Genomic DNA, 20,865 nt, shown 5'->3' on the forward strand with positions numbered 1-20,865 from the left:
TGTCACACCCAGCCTACAGCTTACACTGTACAACTGCACACTAGGAAGGGAGTCACCCCACAGCCTAGACCACAAGCACACATAAGAACATGCCATATTGGGTCAGACCAAGGGGCCAGAAAGCCCAGCATCCTGTTTCCAACAGTGGCCAATCCAGGCCATAAGAACCTGGCAAGTACCCAAAAACTAAGTGTAGCAGTGGCTAAGTAAAACTAAGTGGCTAGGTAAAACTAAGTAATAGCAGTTGTTATTTTCTAAGTCAACTTAATTAATAGCAGGTAATGGACTTCTCTTCCAAGAACTTATCCAATCCTTTTTTAAACACAGCTATACTAACTGTACTAAACACACGCCCCCGGGCCGGCACCACACCCCTGGCCCCGCCCCCAAAGCGCCGCATCCCGCCCCGCAGAGACAAATGAGTTAGGTAGAGGGTCTGTGTTGTTCCCATCACATCACTGGTGATTCGGGGGACACTCCTACTCTTCAAGTTAGGACAAGTGCTGCAGAATTTTCTTCCATGACTGTTTCCCCTGTACTTATATCATCAATTGCTTCAAACATTTTTCCCTAATAATGACAGTTCAATTTACGATGGAATCTATATGGGAAACTATAGAAGGCCTCAGCCATTCCATCACTGCACAATTGAATCCATTGGTAGTAAAGTCTTTAGATTTGGACAATCACATGCAAATGCTGAACGTTTCTAAAAATAATATGATTCAACAATTGAATAAGCTTAGACAAGATATGGACTATGTAATGCCACTACAGGAATCCCTAGTAAAGGAAAATTTGATCTTGACTAACAAATTGGAAAATCTTGAGAACTCTACAAAAGGGAGGAATCTCAGATTTATAAATTTTCCTAGGTTGCCATTAACATCTCCAAAGGATCTATTCAAAAGATATTTGATGGAGATATTGAAGATACTTGAACAAGTTGCTCCTCCAGTTGCTAAAATATATTGTTTTCCTAACTTTAAGAAAAATAAGGTGGAATTGGGAACTCATGCATCGATGCCTGTTGAGTCAGGTAATTTAAATATCTCTACACTACTTGATACATTGGATACTGAACTGGCAAGTTCTGCCATCATGCTTATGTCTTTCATACTTGAACCAGATAAGAGATTGGATACTGAAGTTTTTTTGTCACCATACCGAGGTCTTCTTAGGCTGGAAGATCAAGGTCTTTCCAGATGTTTCACAGCAAACACAGAAAAAGAGGAAAAATTTCTTATTTTGCAGCCTAAAATAGTATAAATAGGAGCTTTTTTTTTTTTCTTAAATACCACTATAAATGTTTAGTTAAATGTGAAGATTTTTGTATATCTTTTTTCAGTCCTCTCAAATGACTCATTTTCTTAGTGATAAGCATCTACAGGGGGAACATTTTCCTTCTGAGTCTACTCTTTCGTGAGCTGCCCCTTTTCCTTCTCTTTTGGATCTAGCAAGGTAATTGGTTCTGTATTAGATTTAGGATCCTCCTGTCAGCTTTCTGTAGTTCCTTAGTTTTCTTTTCTTTCGGTTGATTGATTGAATTAGATCCCCCCTTGAGGACTAGGATTGAATTGGATATGGTTATTTAACCTTTTATTATTTTTGTCTAATTATGTGTCATATCTGTATTCTTGTTTATAACTTTTCAAGTTTATGCATTTTTACATAACATTTTCCAAGAATAAACAAAAAGTTAAAAAACAAATTGCCAGCCTTGCACATTTAAGAATGCATCCATAGGGCCGCTGAAAGTCAATGAGCTAGGGAGTCCACATTCCACGTTCTCAAAGTCATGCATACCTCCTCGGTGCCATATTCTCAATCGGGCTGGAAACTGCAATGCAAATTAAATCTTTTTCTCAAAAAAGCACCAAGCATAAAAGCACAAATTCCCACCTCTTTGCAAATACCTAGAAGGGCAAATTTTTAAAGGGCCATGTGCATAAAAATCAGGACTTACACGCGTGGCTGGGATCTGCGCGCATTTTCAAAAGGGCCCAGCCATGCACCTAAGTCCCAATATGCGCACAAGTGCTGGGCCCTGAAAAAGAGGCAGGTCGGGGGCCGGTTGGGACAGCAGTCATTAACTTCCGATGGAGCAGTAAGTAAAAAACAAAAAAATGGAGATAGTTAGGGTTAGGTTAAGGGGTCGGGTGGAGAGGAGAAGAAGTAGGAAGAGTAGGTTTAGAGATAGGAAGGATCCCTCCCAGTCCGCATGTAATTTACTAAAATTCACCCTCCTTCATGCATCGCCCGCACACGTGCACGCGGATTTTAAAATCTGGTGTGCATGTGCAAACCGGCACGCACATATTATAAAATCAGCGCATCCATGTGCTTGTGCCAGGAACCACATGTGCGCCTTTTAAAATCTACCCCTAATTAAGTAATCTTGAAATATTTTGATATTTTGATTCTGTTATTGCAGAGATGATCTTTTGTGGTACGACTGCAAAATTAGTTGTTTGTATGCAAAATTCAGAGGTTTTGATAGCTCTGCTCTTGGCCACTATTTTCCATCTTTCTTTGCTCCTATTCAGTGTGCCCTCCCAACTATGAAAGGGCTTTGCAGATTGACAAAGCCCAACACTTCAGGCAGCCAAGCAGCTATTACCTTCGCCAATTTATATTCCTCTGTAGTCTGCTCAAAACCCACAAACCACAAACTGTTGCGGCAGGATCAATTTTCTAACTAATTTTTCTTCTTGAGCCAATATAATCTTCTTGTTTTTGCAGTTTCCCAGCAGCCATCAGCTTATCGTCTTCCACTATTGACACACGATTCTCAACAGCATTAAGACGCAGCCCGAAATCCATCAAAGAATTTTTTAAGTCAATTATTTGCTCAGAGATAGCATCCAACTTATCCGCAATTGCCACAGCCATCGCTGCAGTTAATGCATTACTGTTGTCTCATCTAGAGCACTGTGCAAAGTGTTTTGCTTCTCAGCAGCCAACTTGTCCTCATTGAATTTCAGTTTTTCCTTTCCATTTTTTGTGGGTTTTACCAGCATTCCACCAGAGATCTTTGCATGTAACAATCTATGGACATAATGTCTGTCCAAAAATATTTAGTTGGCAACCTCAAAGCCACAGATTCTTGTGATATTGACAGATTCTTGGGGGAATAGCATCCTGAGCCCAGTCAGACACATCGGACCAGGGATCACGGCATCACATGACTCCCTGAAATTTCCTATTGTATTTTATTTCATTTGGAAGATGAAATGAAAAAAGAAATGTACAAAGTTGTGTTTGGTTTTCATTTTCTTTTTTCCTCTCAGAGTAGCCACCAGCCTCAGCCCAGGTCCCCTGCTGCTCTTGCCCCCAGCAAAAAAAATTAAAAATCTCAAAGTCCCTCCAGACTTGCCCTCCCCCCCCCCCCCACCCAATGCCTGTTTCCCCATCATTGGTCTTTAAATTCCTAATGAGGCAAGAACTACTGGGTTGTTTTTTTTTAAATAGCACCAGTTGGTCTTGAAGCAGGTAACATTTTGTTGTACGGACATACAGTAAAACATCGTACAACAAAATATTGCCAACCTCAGGGCTGGTCAGTGCCATTTTGAAATGCTGACCTCTCGGGACCTAAGCGACTGGGGATCACTCCTGCCCCATTTGGGCATTAACAACTAACGATGGGGTAAGAGGCATGGGGGGTGGGGGGGAGGCAGGTCCCGGGAGCTTTGAAGTTTCTCATTTTTGAGACACTAGATTTTTTGGGGGGCAAGGGGATAAGGTCCCATTTTGTTTTTTTGCTTTATTCATTTGCCTACTAATTTCAATTGAATAAAGGAAGCAAAATAAACTACAAATAAAATGGAAATTAAAAAAAAAAAAATGAAAACACTGTGAGTACCCCTGAAGAGGTGGTCAGGGAATTGCTGCAGATGCCTCGGAGGAGACTCCCAGAGGGATTTATTTATTTATTTATTTATTTATTTATTTATTTATTTATTTTGGAGAGCTATACTCCTGCATTCCTGGAATCATTGCTGTTGTCAGTGATCAATATTAGCACCTCTGAATGGAAAAAGAATGCTCTCCTTTTTCTGTCTGTGCCAAGCTGGGCTGCTGCATGAGACACGAGCAGAGCTCCAGACTAAGATTTATCTGCAGCTCCAGCAGTTTAAGAGCATCAGATAATAAATTATTGTAGTTGGAGTGACTTTGCCAGTGGGAGCCCTTTGTTTATCTACACTGCACCATTGCATGAGACTTCATTAGCAAACAGCATCCACTTGAAATTTTACATTGCCTGCAGCCAATTCTAACTTCATACCTGATGCAAGAACAAATATTTTTTGATAGCTTGGTACAGATAAGTTAATTTAAAATGCAGATCACCTCTGAAAATATTTTTAGAATTTAATTTAAACAGTTGGAATTCACATAGTAAAATAGGTATGCACAGCACTGTTGAAAATAATTCACTTGGGGCTTGATTCATCCAGTATGTGACTGAAAAGGAGGCTGTGGCAAATAGCTATCCTGCATTTGAAAAATCTGGCCTTGGGAGCTTTAATAGTGGTCAGTAAACTGTTAAAGAATGTATATTTAGGCATTTATACTTATATATATATTTATATTTATACATTTATAACTGTTAAAGAATGTATATTTAGGCATTTATACTTATATATATATTTATATTTATACATTTATAACTGTTAAAGAATGTATATTTAGGCATTTTTGTTATTATTGTTATTTCTACTATTCCTATTATAATCATGTGACAAATGTAAAGCCTGTTGCTAAGTTCTGTTCTCTGTAAACCGATGAGATGTTCCCAACGTTCGTCGGTATATAAAAGATATTAAATAAATAAATTAAATAAATAAATTTAGGTTAATCTGACTTCAAGTCCTGGACTACATTATTGGACTTTATTAATATATGCATAATCCTTATCTCTTTCTCGGCATTCAGGGGTACATTTTCAAAAGCCTACTCAGGGCTTCTGCTTTCAAGTTTGCAGTGGGGGGTGATTTTCAAATAGCCTGCATCTGAAAGCTGGGAAAAACGAGCAGAAGTTACACCACTTTTTCAAAATGGACTTATGTGCAGAAGTCCATCTTGAAAATTATCCCACCAAATCTACCCCGTACAAGTTACACCTGCGAAAATGTCTGCATAAAAGTTTTCCCTGAAAATGTACGCATACACTTTTTAAAATCCAAAAATATGCAACATAAGTCCAAACCCCTCCCCGACCCTACACCTATGCTCCGACCAGAAAAGACATGAATAGGACATATGTGAATATATGTACCCACACGAGGCAATTTTGTAAAAAGCCATTTCTGCATAAAAAAAACATCAATGTCCCTTAGAAAATAACCTTTGTTATGTACAGTAGTTTTTCAGCTGCCGAAAACTAGGTGTACCTTCATAACAGATATGTTGTCTGTTTCTGAAATCTGGACTACTCCTGGTAATACTGTTAGCTTGACACAGGCTTGCCTGAATAGTTTCACTTCTGTTCATAAGATCCATCTAGATAAGAAAGGAGTGGGTTAGCTATTTGTCACCTAAAATTCTTAGAAATGTTAGCTGTTCATTTAGTATCTTTAAATTTCTATATTTAGTGGTGTATCAGCCTCCTTTGGTGGGTGAGGGGAACCAATCATTGCCGGAGGAATTGATGAGTTTATTTTCAGAATAACTTTTAGAAAGGTCCCCTCGGATCTTTTTAGTGGAGTTCAATGTTGTTCATACTGATGCACGTGCACCACGAAATGAAGAGAATTTTGTTGGGTGGATGACAGATTTGCAGTTGGGCCAGCTGATATGTGATCTTGCACATGTTAAAAGCCATGCACTTCGTTTGATTCTAGTGCATAGATTATTTCCAGAAATGACTCACTTGGTCAGCTCATTCCCCTGTGTGCAGGAGGGTAAAACATGATAGAAAAGTAGAAGAGCCATACAAGGTGCTCAAAAATGGGCATTTTCTAAAGACTTTGGTTCTGGATCTTGTGGCTGTTCTATATGAAAAAGAGTAGGCATCTGCAGGATCCATGGATTGATATGAAGTTGCTGGAATGGAACATTTGACATCATTATGCAGCAGGTTGCTCCAGTAAAACAATTTTCCATTAATATACAGAAAGCTGCAGACTGGTATCACTATGGCCTTCACTTAGCCAAAAAAGCATGTTAGACAAGCAGAAAGAATGTGGAGGAAGGATCCTTCAGAGTAAAACAGAGATGCTTGCAGATTACACGAATATGAATGTAATTGGCTGATTAGGAAAACAAAATTTTAGAAGTGTCACGCCCAGAAAGTGAATCGCTGGCTGAAAATCATCCCAGGGAACTTGAGAAGTCAGGTGCTAAATTGATTGTACCGCCGTCTTATAGAACTGGGAGGAATGACTCAGGTCTGCCCTGTACGGTAGTGTTTTCCAGCCAGCGTGCCATGGCTGTACAATGGCTGATTCTCCTCCTCTTTCCCATCCCCCACACCGGGGATGGCAAATGCTGCCTCTGCAGCCAACTCAAGAAACAAGAGTGGCATTTGGGAATTAAACCCATTTCTCCTTTATGGCAGCTACCACTGCACCACTCCTGGGCACCCTTTTCAAATGTATTTTGAAACCTGTAGTGACTTCTAGCGGAAGCAGCCTAACTACAAATGGCAGAGTCCATTGGGGTGTACGCTCAGCTTCATCAACTGTCTCCCCTTCACTTGGCAGTTGCAATTTACTAATGCTTTCCTCATGGATACCCTACTAGCATCGTAGATGGCAGTCAGAGGGTAATTTTCAAAGCCATTTGCAAAGGTAGAAAGTGTTTTACCCCCATAAATTGGCCGTCTGAAAGTTGCCCCGTTTGCAAGTGGTTAAAAGTCTGTGAGTTGTTGCACAATGAACGTACTGAGAGGAGGCATTCCCGGGGGTGTGCCTAGATCAGGGGAGAAAGATTACACGCAGAGATTACATTATCGAATCAAGCAAAATTCCACCTGCACAAAAAGCCAGTGCAAGTCTCTGCCCGTACTTTGCACCCATGGCAATTTTCATAAAGAAACTGCACGTGTACTTTTGCTTTGAAGATTGTTACAAAACCCACTGGTTAAAAGTGTCAGGTCTAGTTTTACATGAACGCGCAATCGCCCATAAACGCACATATCAGTGTACGAGTGCAGAGATGCTGCAATTTTAAATTGTGCTGGCAAATAGGCATGTATCATTTAAAGTACCCCTCCCATGCATATATCGGATAGGGCTTTAGCAGTTTTAAAATACATGTGCAGGCATATGTGTGAGGGAAAAACCAGATTTTCCAAGTAGTCCACCAGTTTTCCCAGTTCATATCGAGGTCTTCAAGTCCCCTCTGGTTCTTCATCCTGCAAGCCCCCCACTTGAACCTGAACCATCGCATTGTGCTAAATAAAATACCCTAAATCTTGACTAGAAGTAAAATTACATGGTCCGCTTTGTTAAAATGAGAACTTACACACATACGTTTCCGGCCCATGTCCCGCCTCCTTCTTCTTGACGTGCGCATGGGTATGTACGTGCGTACTTCGTGGGCTTCTTAAAATGTCCGTTGCTCACGTGAGGCACGCATACATGTGTATGTGCCATTTTCGCAAGAGCAACGCATTTACAATCGACCCATTTGTTCGGTTTCTGTTTGAAAATTGACCCCCACCATGACCAGATGACCCATCTAATCTGCCCAGTTGTTCCCATGTATGCTGCTCAAACTAAAGATATCTCCCAGCTGTCAGCAGCACGAGCTTGACCCCTGCAGGATATCGCTAATTATCCAAGTCAGTTTTATTGTTTTCCCTTTTTGGTTTTCCAGTATTCTGGGTAGATGAACATACAAGTTGCCAACTGTAAACCAATATCCAGGCAACACCCGACCCACCCCACCCCACATGTCTTTCACTCAGCTTCTTAACCCTATTCTTTTCACTGCTCTCTGTTTATCCCAAGTATATTTAAATTCTGTCATTTGTTTACACCTGCTGGTAGATTATTCCAAGCATCTATCACGCTCTCAGGAAAGTAGTATTTCCTCTTATTTCCTCTCTTCAACTTCACATCATGACCCTTTGTCCTTGTATTTATGTTTTCTATAGAAAACTGGACATCTCTGGACATTACTGAAGTCTGCCAAATATTTGAATGTTTGTTGTTTTGTTTTTTTTTATCATACACTCCCTTCCCCCTTCTTTCCTCCAGTGAGTACATTTTGAGGTTTTGTTTTGCAGAGCCTTTACCCTTTTAGTAGCCTGTGAGTGTCCTCATAAAGATACGGCCTCCAGGTGGGTTCCCATTAGTGCCTATAAAAGAGAGAGATTGCCTCCTTTTTCCTTGGATGCCTCTGCTTATGCAGCTGAACATACTGGTAGATTTCCCTATTGCTTTATTACATGGCTAGCTACCTCCATAGCATGTGAAATTACTGCTCCTAGGTCTTTTTCCAGTCTAACAGTTGCCAGTTCCTGACCTTCTAATTGATAAATAGCTAATGGATTTTTGCAGGATTTTACTTTTTTTTTTTTTTTTTTAAAGCACAGCTTTCCAATCCGTCATCACTCTTCCCCTTTTTTCAAGTCCCCTTTCATTTTCCTATCCTTCCCAGTGTGTCATCTGAAAATGAGCATATTTTTTTCTCTGAAGTTCCTTGGCAACGCTGCTAATAAAGATGCTGAAAAGAACAGGCTCTCCTAGCAAAGACTGAGGTATCCCACTGGCCACTTTACCTCCTTCATCACAATGGTCTCCATTAAGCACCACTCTCTGAGGACTGTTGCTTAGCCACTTTGTAATTTAATTAATAGCTTTCTGTCCTACTGACTAGTTCACTTACCGTTTTTTCTATGTATAACTGTGCTAAAAGTCTTGCTTCAGTGTAGTTAGGCAGCTGCACCTCTTCAATCCACCACTTTTGCCACTTCATTAAAGAATTTAATCAAGTTCGTCTGACACGAGCTTCCCTTTTTTAGGGTCCTGGACAATATAGTTTCACAATTGCGTATTGCTACCTGCTACCTATAGAGAGTTTTGCATTGTTGGGCTCTCAGTTTATATGCTCTTTATGTCCCCTCCTCTTCCCCGCAATTCACATCTTTCTTTGTAACCTGCCTTAATCGTCTTCTAGGAAAAGGTGGAATTAAAATGGAAATAAACAAAATAAAAATACTTTCTCTTTGTGTAGCCCTTGCCCTGATCTAATCCCAGGCACAGGGCCTCACGGCCTAGGACAGGCCCTATGGCCTCCCAGAGACTCTGCATGAAGGGGGGGGGGGGGGGGGGGGGGGAGGAGAAATCTCTTTTCCAAGGCCCTGAGGGTTTTCCCCCACTGGGGCTCTTCTGCTCATCAGCTTGGTCCAGGTACCAAAAAATAACACACAAACTCTAATAGGTGAATTTCAAGAAAGAGTTGCATGCATATAAATGAGCATGTTTGCACAAACAATGCATATCCGTGCAAGTGCTACTTCACAGACTTCAAACACGCATGCGCAAGTAATGATGCGCAAATAAATGTGCTCGTATAAAAAAGGGTTGGGCTAGGGCTGGGCCAGAGGCCTTCCAGGGTGGGCCCAGCATTAACGTACATAAGGTGCTGTTTTATAACCTGTGAATGTGATGCAGGTGCGGCTGTTACCTGCGCATATTTACACCTGCTAATTGTCTGGTGTAAATCAGAATATAATTCTTTATGGACAGATACTGACTGGGGGAGGGGGTCTGGGTAAATTAGGGGGAGTTCAGGCTGAAGGACTAGGAGGGTCTTGATGACCTAGAGATAGACTGGGCAAACTGGTGGACTAATGGATTAAACTTATAATTTCCTTCACACGTACATGTTATAAAATTTGAGAATTTACACGCAGAGAACCCGACAAGTACTAAGAAAAATACGTGTGTTACATTTCCTCGTATAAATGATTAAACTTAGAGGCAGAAATTTGCATGCATAGCATATATCTGCCATTTAACTGGATACATTTTGACTTGTCTGGTAAAGTGGCATCAAAGCTCTACCTAGCCGGATGTCTTCAAACACTACTTATCCGTTTGTTTTACTTATCCTGCTATTTTACTTAGCCGGGTAAGTTTTAACAATGTTATATTTAGCCGGATAAGCCACCACAGTACTACTTAGCTGGAATTTTGTTGCCACTTAAGCAGATATCTTATCTGGCTAGGTTTAAAATGCATGCCATATAGTGAACATGTTGGCGAGATTTACATATATTTTATATAGTGGGCATGCATTTGTGCGCACGATCTAAAATACATGTGCATGCACGAGTGCGTCCGCATATCTGCGTATATGGGCACCCTCACGCATGTTTTAAAGTTATCCTCTTAAGACTGTTGTTCAGAATAAGAGCTCTTTACTGGCACCGATGATAGGTAAAGCAAAGTCCAAAAATGATTCACCAATGGCTGGGGCACAAAACAGCAAAACAAAATTCCAAAGCACAAAACTAAGTCTGACAGCTCCGTAGCTGACTTACTTTCTCCTTGTTTCCATTTCTGTGAGATGTGACTATATTGATTCTCCTCCAAGCTCTTGAAACTAATCCAAAGAGAAGTTAAATTGAGCTGTGAAGGATTCACGTAGCACCTGCCAAGAATTGGTGACAAGGGAGGATACAAGATTTTTGAATGAATCATTAATAAATAAAAATCCTGCAGCAGATGCCATTGGATCTCACTGTTTTAGCTATGCTCATTTGTGTAACTATTTCAAGTACTTCCTCCTCTGTAAATGGGGGTGTGATCCATTTGTGTTCTCATTTCTTTCCTTATGATCTTTCCCTTTTTCTGTAAATATTGACCAAAAGGAACTATATAAATGTCAGTCTTTGCTGGTCATCCTCCTTTCTGGTCCCAAATTCTTCCTCTTGCTTAAATATTCCCCATTTAGTTTTTCATCACTTCCTTAAATATCTTTTATCTCTTTCTTTTCTTGATTCTGCAGTTTTCTCCTCTGTTTGGGACTTTGCTAATCTAATTCTTCCTGCTTTCCCATGTTTTACTTGATAATTCTGCCTCTTCTCACCCACAAATAGTAGATGGGTATATCCCTTGTCAAATTATGTAGCAATGACCAATCAGCATTCACCTTTGGTCTAAGCCCTGCCCCCTTCATAGATAAAGAATAGCTCTAGATCTGCCCATGCTCTCCCCGCCACCACCTATCAAAAGTGATGGATTGGGTTGGCCTTATGGATCAGTAGCACTGTTGCACACTGCTATGCAAAAGGATCAGGATTTGATTCCTGGTTCAGATCTTCCACTTCCCAGGTCATCCAGACCTAGGGATACTGCAGAAACAGCATTCATAGGCCCTGTGGCAAAGGAATCATAGTCCTGGCAAACAGCAGGCTGGCTGGCTGGTGTTAAGGCCTAGGACTGCAGGGTTCCAGAAGAAACCAGGTGCATGCACCCTGTCCAAGGACCATCACTGGAGGGGACATAAAACAGAGGAAATATTACCAGGAGGTTATGAATGAAGGCTCATGACACCTGACTGCCCCAGGATTATAATAAACTTTCTTTGACAAGCCTAATACATTGATTCTAAAAAGGCAGAACTTAGCTGTGTAACAAAATGAATGACTAGGTCTATATTTAAAAAAGGATGATATTAATAGTCATTATGATAATACTTTTTTTGATTCATATTTTATTTTGTGTCCAGTTGTGGTCAAATCTAAAGATCCCAGCCCTGGTTCCTAGTGGACTAGAAGGCTCAAAAGGAAAAAAAAAGTATCAAAATAGGCCCCACCTGCACTTCTGATCCAGAAACCCTTGATATTGCTACCTGTGAGAGGGGAGTTTGGACATACAGTACCCTTTAGGTTTAACACACAACACTTAGATATTTACAGGCACAAAATACAATAGAGATCAAAAAAAGTATTATCATAATGACTATTGATATCATCCCATTTTAAATATAGACCCTAATCATTCATTTTGTTTCATAGCTCAGTTCTTTCTTTTCAGCATCCATGTACCAGGCTTGTCAAAGAAAGTTTATTATGACCCTGGAGCGGCCAAGAATTATGGGAGTTTGATACTTTCAGGCTGCTAAGAAGGTTAATAAAACCATGAACATGGAGGTACCACAAACTCCAGGAGAAACCGGGAGAAGCTGAGAGCCTGGGACAATGGCATTTTGACTGGAGGAGTGGAAAGATGCCTTGATTCCACCCCTTCAAAATGTTTGAGAACTTGGAAGATTAGTAATGGGTTAGATCTTCCTTGAACTATATTACTCTTCTAGCATCATTTTTTTTTATTTTTTTTGGTGGGGAATATATTGTGTACCAGGTATATAGCTACTCTATGGTGAGAAGAGGAAAGGTTTTGTTTAGGCTTTTCCATCAGAGCCTCCTCCTTCCAATCAATTGGTTTAGACTACATTGGATTAGGTTATTACTTTCAAGCCTCAGGACACATGTTCATGAGCAAGTGGTCTTGGTGCCTCAACACCTGACCTCAATGTGATTGACCTCACTTAGCCCCCAACTGCTGAATGCCACCAGGATCATTAGGAGTGTCTTCAAAAGGGACTATTGCAGCAGAGAGTTGTGTCTGTCGGTCTTCGACAGCTTCGCCCCGCCTACCTCTCTCTACTCTCGGCTCCTCCCGCTCACCTTGGACTGATGGCCGCCACGGAGTCTGCTTGCCATTCTCTCTGGCGTCCCCAGACCGGCTTTGGTGCTGCCTCCCGTTATTGTCCTTCAAGGTACCTCTAGGGCGCACGCGTGCATGCCGCCCTCATCTTTAACTCTACGTTGGTGTGAACCTCAGGGGCGTCCCCCTGTTCTGATGCCACAAGTTCCGGGTATATTGCCTACGTATTTGCTAGCTCTTTGAGTTAGCAACAGGATTCGTACAGATGGGATTCGCTCTCCGTTCCTAAGCTATTCTGCCACTCTAGTGCTAGCTGGATCTCTTACTACACTTCGGGGTCTCTAACGGGGTACCCGTTCCTCGGGAGTCTCTCTGCTTCTTTCAGGTGCTATCAGGAAACAGGTACTCGCTCCTTGAGGGCCCATGTTCCCTGTGTCGCTACCTGCAACCTCTACCCTTCTACTTGGAAGAACTAACTTACAGTTACCATCAGTGAGTACAGATACCATCTCTCTCCACAGTACAGCTTCACTGGAATCAGGTACTCACTCCTCGAGGGCCTGCTCTCTGCTCCGGTGCCAGACCTCTTGTCTAGTGGAATCTCTGTTACTGCTAAGCGAGTACAACACTATCGAGTCTCTCTGCTCTAAGGGATCAGGTACTCACTCCTCGAGGGCCTGTTCTCCCTATCTCGGAGCTTCTCCTATTTCTACATTGGGACTCTGAATGTTAACCTTATTGTGTGCTCATAACTCTCAGTTTCTTTCTACTACAGCACTGCCTTGCAGAGGATCTGCTATTCCAGCGTTCTGTGGGAGACGCACCCAGCCGGGCTCTACAACTACTACTCACTACTGCCACCTCTGGTGGTCACTTAAACTGTCTAATAAATGATTCAAATCTGTGTTTGTCGGTTCGGAGTCTAGCCTGACACCGTGGTCCCTCACAGGACTGTCCCCCATGGGCGTGAACAGCTGCCACAGTGTCCAAGGATCCACCCAAACACTATTAACCATAACACAGAGGTGATGATTAGGAGTATTTAGGAACCCCAGTCACATGATGGAATATCCCCTTTTACTTCAGCAGCTCCAAGGGTGAATGTTGGGTCCTGTTATCTTTCTCCATCCCCTTAATGAACTTAGAATCTTATGCTCCCAATGAAACTATGATAATAACCCTAGACTATGAACAACTATCACTGGAATGGAGAAAACCTGCTGCGTCCGTCGGTCGCAGATGGCTACGACCGCTCTGCCTTACCTCTTTTTCTCCCCTTTCTCTCTCTTTGGGCAAGATGGCTGTCTCCGGTGCCGAGTGCCAAGGGCCTTGGCATTTCCAGACCAGCACGGGCATCCCCATCTGCCATGCTCATTCCCGTGGCCTCCTAGGGTGCGAGCACGCACATCCCCGATGCTCAAATACACGTCATGGCGGGAACCTCAGGGGCAGTCCCACCGCATGACGTCAGTACCTCGAAGTATATCTAGTCTCCGCTTCCACTACCCGTGCTGGTCTGGAAATGCCAAGGCCCTTGGCACTCGGCACCGGAGACAGCCATCTTGCCCAAAGAGAGAGAAAGGGGAGAAAAAGAGGTAAGGCAGAGCGGTCGTAGCCATCTGCGACCGATGGACGCAGCAGGTTTTCTCCATTCCAGTGATGGTTGTTCATAGTCTAGGGTTATTATCATAGTTTCATTGGGAGCATAAGATTCTAAGTTCATTAAGGGGATGGAGAAAGATAACAGGACCCAACATTCACCCTTGGAGCTGCTGAAGTAAAAGGGGATATTCCATCATGTGACTGGGGTTCCTAAATACTCCTAATCATCACCTCTGTGTTATGGTTAATAGTGTTTGGGTGGATCCTTGGACACTGTGGCAGCTGTTCACGCCCATGGGGGACAGTCCTGTGAGGGACCACGGTGTCAGGCTAGACTCCGAACCGACAAACACTTCACTTCGCTACTCTGCCTGCTCTATGCTGTGCACTTAGACGCTACTTTCACGCTAAGGGCCTCGCTCCAGCAGAAGCTCTAGACACCCACTCCTTGGGGGTCTCTCACTTGTCTCACTTGTCCAATCAGTTTATTTGTGTCTTGTCCACTGCCGTGGAACTACTGCCAAATATGGCAGGCTACTTGCACTGTTGGTGATTTTGTGATACATTTTCACATCCTGGCCTCTGAGCTCCACTGGGGTGAGAATAGTTTGATGGCTATCTTCTTTCACTATTACTGGAGGGTATTATCACCTTGGCCATCCAAACAGATTTGAGATTTCGGGAACTATTTCAGGAGAAAGAAGTAACTCATTGGCCTGCTCGCTTGACTCAGAATTCCAGGACTCATTGTTATCTTTGACCCCTGTGACATCATCATCCCCAAAGAACTCATGCAGTAGGGTCAATCCCGGCTCGCAAATGAAGAGAAACAAAGACGGGGACATTATAACTTCTGTCTCTACTGTGCAGTGCAGGGGCATTTCATCAGCCCTGCCCCAATGAAAAAATTCTCCAACCTACACTTGGTTGAAGAGGTTATCCTATGGCAATCAACCTTCTCTCTGCAGCTGGTGGTACCTGTTTACCTTACATTTGGTGAGACCACCATTCAAACCAAGGCTTTACTAGATTCTGGAGCAGATGGTAATTTTATCCAGAAGTTGTTGCTGCATCAGTATAAATGGCCTACCACCACTTTGAAAATAGCCAGCTCCATCTCTTCAATCTATGGTGACCTCTGCTCAGTAGCTTGGCCATGGTCACCTTGCCCATTACTATGCAGACTGGTCTTCATCAGAAAAGTACTGTGTTCTATGTTCTACCCAGAGCGGTCAATCCTGTTATTCTTGGGTTGCCCTGTCTCTGGCTCTACCAATCTGTTATAGATTGGGGTACGTTGCAAATTGCTCATTGGAGCAGTTCCTGCCAGGAACATTGTTCCCTCCCCACCCAAGTCCTGCCCCTTTCTAGCTGGCTCAGACAATCTTGCCTGACCAGAAAGGCCTGCCGTCCCCATAAACAGCCATCAGCTATGTATGCAGCAGTCAGCAGCTCAAAGCCCTGCTGCCTCATCAATTGGATGAGTGCCAAGGGAGCTACTTCCAGGGGAGATGCCCCTTAGGGACTGGGCCCATTTTCAGACCACACCAAAGCTCCTACAGGATTTCTGTCCCCTTCATTTGGACTCCTTGATGTTCTATGCCTTGAAGATAGAGGCCATCTCCACTGGAGTAGGAACTGTCCTCACTCAACAGTCAAACCAAGGAACTCATGTACCATGCCTTAATTTTTCCAAAATTTTAATTCCAGCAACTGAGGACCAGCGGGTTGATGCCCTTTCATGTGCCTGCAGAACTGAAGATTCCTTGGGACTTCTGCTTAAATCTGCATCTAGCCTCCAAGTGCTGCAGATGATAAAAGTATCCAACTGATGCTTTCCTCAGAAGCCCAAACCTAGAGACCTAGGGAGAGGGCTTAAAAGGGGGGGGGGGGGGGGAAGTACTGTAACAGTGGCCGGTCGTAGAAGGACCAGCAACCATCCCTGTTTACCCGAGCCTTCCTGAGCTGCAAATGTGACAAAGATACCAATGCGTGCCTTCCTGACCCACCATGCTTCCCCATAAAGGTCCCACAATGGGAAAGTGTTTTCGTGGCACCCTCGGATGATGTCAACGGCCCCGCTATTTAAGGCCCACCTGCACTGCTCATCCTTGCCTGAGCAATAAGTTCTCCTGCTTTTAACAGTGTCTGTTGCTCCAGCATTCCTTATCTTGCCTTGCTTCATCCAGCCAAGGCAGGAAGGACAGGAAAAGCCTTATGTAGGCCCTAGCTGCTGACGTGGGATTTGGGGCCGGGCTGAGGTTTCCCACCGCGGCCCATTTAAATCCCGACGTGCTGTGCGTGCACGCGCCTAGGGGGCGGACTATCCAATGCAGCCGGTGGCATCCTTCTCATGGAGAAGTCGCTGAAGTTAGGCCCCGACACGGAGAAAGACAGCATGGAGCAGGCCGCATTGCTGGGGACGACCCCGAAGGTAAGGGGAAGCCCGGCCGTGGCCAACCGCGGCCGGGAATCCCAACAGGTAATTATCTACCACTGCCTATCCTGACCTTTACCCAGCCCCAAATTCTTTTATCCTGTTTGTACTGTGGGACTCTCAACTAAATCCTGCTGGCCTCTGGAACCCAGAGGCTCAACCCGCTGGGAACAGGCTGGTATAGGTGAAGCACCAGTCTCATCCCAGTCCAGAGCGCATTCATCAGCTGTCAGCATGGGCCTAGTAGGTTCGCCTACCAGGCTGTATCAATCATGCCACAGCACAAGGGTCCACTATTCTTAGAGAGGCAAGCACGGACCCCTATGAGACCCAAAAAAGTAAAGGAAGAATGTTGGAACATTTTTCTTCCAACATGACACAATGTGTCCTGCCCATGGGAAAAGAATGAAACTAAGGAAACATCCTACCATTAATCCCAATATTCTGAAGCCTTTACTGCAAAAGACTTTGATCAAGCATGTCAAATGCTGTAGAATGATCCAGAAGAGATAGGATCAGAACCTCATCCTTGACCAGCTTACAAAATAACACATTAACAATAGGAACTAAAATGGTTTTTGAATTGTGTCCCTTTCAAAAGCCTCACGGATACAGATCTATTAGATTTTGGAGTCCACATTCAAAGGCATTTAGTTGGATAATTTGTGAGTATCCTGCTAAATGCCAGTTTCTGAATATTTTATTCACTTTTCCAACTAAATTTTAGCCAGATAACTCATAACATAGGAATGGTCCAACAACATTTTAGGGTAGAGATAAGTTAGCTGGATAACTTATCCAGCCTACTCTGGTCATGCAATAAAGATATCATAAAGTTAGCCAGATAAAGGTATTTGTCTAACTTTAAGAAATTTGGGTATATTTTGCAGCACTGACATGCCACTGAATATTCCAACAAAATTAGCCAGATAAGTTTATCAGGCTAAGTTTGCAAGCCAGCCAGTGGCTAAATATTGCCCCTATGATCATTCAAAAAGTACAAGAGTTGCTGCAAGACTACACATTCAATCATCTTTCCCAGGAATGCTAAATGCGATGTGGGTCTATAATTAGTTACATTATTATGACTGTAGGACTTTTTAATATGCAAAATGTCAGCAAGATAGATGACTAAATCTGCTAGGTATCTCAGTTTCCCTAAGGACCCTCATAAAATTGATAAGTGTCATCCAGGCAAAAGAAGAATGAAATTCATAAAGCCTATCAAATAGGATGCAATATGCACAGCTCTCATCTTTGTTTGGATGTCTGGCAGAGCCCTCCTTGCTTAGCCTCTTCTATCCATCAACCAATTTCCTAAACTATTCATTTTAGGTAGTCACAAATATGAAGTCCAAGTTTAAAAAAAATAATAATTTTGATTAATCATGTCAATCAATTTTGGGTTTTATGCAAACAGGATTGGACTTACTATTTCAGAAATGTACAGAGTCACTTTTAAAGAAGGGGTTAAAAGCACGCTCAGTATTCCAACTGTATGAAATCTTTGTTGCAACCATCCTTTCCCGACGGCTTCATTCCACCTACCTTTCTTTCTTTGCACCTCCACTCGCTATGGATGGATGCCTGGCTGCCATGGCATCTGCCAGCCATCCTCTCCGGCATCCCCGGACCGGCTTGGGTGCTGCCTCCCACCATGCTCCACTGGTATCTTGGAGTGCATGCGCCACACGGCCCTCACTCTTATTTCCTACTTGGCATGAACCTCAGGGGCGTCCCCATGTGATGACATCACGCTGACGGATATTTAAAGCCTACAATGTTTGCTAGCCTTTGAGTTAGCAAGGGGAATCTTACGGATGGGATTTGCTCTCTGTACCCAGCTACTCTGCCGCTCCAATCTTCCATTGGACTCTTAACACTAACAGGGTACCCACTCCTCGGGGGCCTCACTTGCTTTTCAGGTCGCTATCAGGAAACCGGTACTCACTCCTCGAGGGCCCATGTTCTCTGACTCGCTGCCTGCTCCTACCTTCTCTTCTGCCTTGAAGGATTTGCTATCTTCAACAACAGTAAGTACTACCATCTTCACCTCAGAGCTGTTCCCTGGAACCAGGTACCCACTCCTCGAGGGCCTGCCTCCGTTCCAGCCCTAGTGCCATCTCCTCGGTGGAACAGCTGTGTGAGTACATTACCTTCAAGTCTCTCAGCTCTCAGGGGTCAGGTACTCGCTCCTCGAGGGCCTGCTCTCCCTATCCTGGGGTTCTCGATATTGGGGCTTTGTACATATTCCACTGTACTCATTATTCTCAGTTCTTTCCACTCAGCACTGCTACCGGAGGAGTCGCTGTTCCAGCGCCTGAGGGATACTAGCCCAGCCAGACTACTTCTGCTGCTCACCACTGCCACCTCTGGTGGCTTCATCACATTGTCTAATAAAAGATCAATCTCTGTCGGGCCGATACAGTAAGGACGTGTAAGAAAAAGTGTGGCAGTGCCGGGCGCCCGCTCATTTGCCGCACGCATATTTTGGTTCACCTACCGCTCGATTCAGTATTCAAATAAGACGCAAATCCAAGCGGCGTCCAAAGCGCATCAATGAAGCGGTAGGCGTTCGCAATCAATTTTACTGTATAGAGCAGTATGCAGCGCCCATACAGTATCCAGGGTGCGCTGCTTTCTGTCATTTCAAATGTCATTTCGAATGTCATTTGAAATGGCATTTGAAATGGCATTCCACCAGGTAAGTGGATGGTTCTTTTCTACAGACCCCGCTGCCTTGAGCGCCCGGCCGGACGTCCAAGCCACAACCTTGGACGTCTGGCTGGGCACTCAAGGCAGCGATGCCTCCGATCATGAATGCCCGGATACAGGCGGGAAGGTCCATGAACGGACGCCGCGACCTTGGACGTCCGAGGTTGCGGCTTCCGTTCATGGACCTTCCCGCCTGTAGGCCCCGCTGCCTTGAGCGCCTGGCCGGACGTCCAGGTTTCCCAGTACATACATGGATATGCCACACTGTGGATTCTCTGGTGTACAGTTTGACTGGCAGCACATAAAAATTATTTAACAGTACATACATGGATCTGCAACACTGTGTATTCTCAAGTTGTATTCTCAACTCAGCTATGCATTCTTATTTCAGCGTCTACTACAGCCTTATGCTAGACGCAGGAGGAAGGCTCCGTATAGGCGTCCATAGAGACGTCTGTATAGGCGTCAGTATAGGTGTTCATAGAGGCGTCCATAGAGATGTCTGTAGAGGCGTCCGTATAGGCATCCATAGAGGCGTCCATGTCTCCGCTGGACCCCGGAGCCTCAGGACGCCTAGCGGACGCCCATCTCTCCGGTGTCCGTAGACGCATCCATGTCCAGAGCCTCAGAGATGTACAGTTTAACCCTAGCCTGGCGCGGCTCCCATCTAACGCCAGGGACAGGGTAGGCGGTAAATATTCAGGTTAAAGACGCGGTAAATAAGCTGATTAAAAGGGCGATAATTTGGGCGCACATTACTGTATCGGAGGGAATAGCTAATCTGATCATTAACATATCATATACATGCGGTGGGCGGAAACGGATACGCGTCCTTTTCGGCAAACGGTAAGGACGCGTAAAAGCCGATACTGAATCGCGGGTACGCCTTACGGGTCCAAATCATGCATCCAAAGCGGGTTAAAAACTGGGTACCACAGCCACGCTTTACTGTATCGGCCTGTGTGTTTGTGTGTCCCAAGCTGAGCCTGACCTGTGGCCCCTCACGGGACTTCCCCCTGTGGGCAAGGTCGGCTGCCACAGTGTCCAAGGGTCCACCCAAACCTCACTAAGTATTACAAATATTCAAAAAGGGGAGGGACAAAGGAATAATCTTATCACCCAAATGTACTTGGATCATCTGAGGCACATGAATTTCCTTACCACCTCACAGAACAGCTGAGACACCAAGTACCAAGCCATATGGAATTTATATAATTACATAATATCTGCCCATAAGAGGAAACATACAGGATAATAAAGATCAAAATTAGCAGTAAAAAAAAAAACCAGCACTTTTCACACAAGCCTACACTGCTAATATTAAAACTATATTAACATGTACTAGCAAAGCAATAAGAAAATTTCAATCTTAAAGCATTACTCTAAGCTAATAGCAAAATAATAGTGCTTCTCAGCCAACAGTCCTTTACCACAAAGATGAATCATTAAGCCTACTTTCTGGCAAAAAGGATTCTAGTTTCC

The sequence above is a fragment of the Rhinatrema bivittatum genome, chromosome 2 (assembly GCF_901001135.1).
Source record: "Rhinatrema bivittatum chromosome 2, aRhiBiv1.1, whole genome shotgun sequence".
In the NCBI taxonomy this organism is placed as follows: domain Eukaryota; kingdom Metazoa; phylum Chordata; class Amphibia; order Gymnophiona; family Rhinatrematidae; genus Rhinatrema; species Rhinatrema bivittatum.